Raw genomic sequence first — 1673 nt, forward strand, 5'->3', positions numbered from 1 at the left:
GCTAGATGAGTGCATCATGTTAAACTAGGCATTTTTCCACCCCATTTACATATAAAGTTTATTAAAAACCGAGCTACGGTTATTTAGTTATGAATTAAATCATTTTAACATGACATAGGAGCAAATTTAAACAAGCAGCATTTTAAACATTTTAAACATAGATGAAAGTTGCATATTATGAAACTAGACAAAATTCTAAGTAACTTTCATATTAAGTTTGATTAATTCCGATGCACGGTTAATTAGTTATTAAATGCATGAATGCTGAGGGTTTTTCTGCTAAACAGGCAAACTCTGGGAGTTAGACAAATTCGCAGCGGGGAAAAAAAGACACCTCAGGCCGAATCTGTTGGCCCAACAACAAGAAAAAAACAGAGGGGCTTCGGCGGGGTGGCCTCACCATGGGCTCGGCCCGGTCAGTGGAACAGGCCGGCAGATCTGGTGGCCCACGATGACGGCAAAACAGAGGAGGGCGCTGGGCCTGGAACGCGAAGAGGAAGCAGGGGAGCGACGTGGTCAACGGGTGCGGCGAGGCGCTCGTCTCCCTCGCGTGAACGAAGCAGGCGGGAGCGACGCAGGGACTTGGCGCAAGGAGGCCCGGTAGCGGGCACCCGAGGTGGATCCGGCGGGGTCTAGCTGTGGAGGCGCTAGGTGGCTCGGCACGGCGGCGCTGCAGTTCGCGAGGCAGGCGCACAGGCGGAGCTGGAGGCCATGGCGGCAGCGACCGGAGCACCAACGGCGGCAAGGACGAAGCAGGGGAGTCCCGAGATCGCAGGTGATCCGGGCGGTGCAGGGGCTTGCGGCTCGGCGTGGGGCTCACCCATCCATGGCGGCGGCGACCTGGTGGCTTCCTGTAGAGAGAGGCGAGAAGGAGTAGATGGTGAGGAGTGAGGACGGGGAAGAAGAGAAAGGAGGGAGCATGGGGAGCAGGGAGAGGGCAACGGCCTGGCGGTGGCGCTGGTCTCCTGCGGTGCACGGGGAAGCCGATGCACGGAGCTTGGTGGCGAGGACGATGCAGGGGGTGCGCGCGAGGTGCTCGTGTTCCATTCAGGATCGTGCCGAGGAGGGAGAGGAGGCACGGAGGCAGATCGGGAGGAGGGAGTGGCTGGTTGGTGGGTGGAGGAAAAACAAGGAGGGGGATCCCGAGGTGGATCTGGTCTGGTGGCGGGGTGGAGGGATTTTAGGGAATTGGTCTAGGGTTTGTCCAAATAGACATGTGGGTGGACTATTTATATAGGGAAAGAAGAGAGTTTGGACCTTCTGATCGAAAACACACGGACGAGAATAAATAGTCTAGGGGGTCCAATAAATAAAACAATGATATTTTGTAGATGTTTGGGGATGTTCCGGACCCAGCGGTAACGACTGTCCAGGTCGGGTTCGGGACAATTTTCGGACGCGCGCGAGAGATTCGATGCACTGTGCAGAGAGGGTTTCGGGGCCTGGTGGTTGATAGCGGACTGACGAGAGAGCCTAGGTTAGGCCTGGCGGTAGGTAGTGAGCTGCGTAGACAGTCTCGAGCTGAGAGAAGAGAAGAGAGGAAGGCCTGGCGACTGTTTCCGGAGACCGAAAACATCCGACGAAAAGACTGGCTAAAATGCCGCTATAGTTAACGGTTGGGCTATCAAACGGACTCCGAACGCGATGAAATTTGACAGGCGGTCTATCTACAC

The sequence above is a fragment of the Triticum dicoccoides genome, chromosome 3A (genome assembly GCF_002162155.2).
Source record: "Triticum dicoccoides isolate Atlit2015 ecotype Zavitan chromosome 3A, WEW_v2.0, whole genome shotgun sequence".
In the NCBI taxonomy this organism is placed as follows: domain Eukaryota; kingdom Viridiplantae; phylum Streptophyta; class Magnoliopsida; order Poales; family Poaceae; genus Triticum; species Triticum dicoccoides.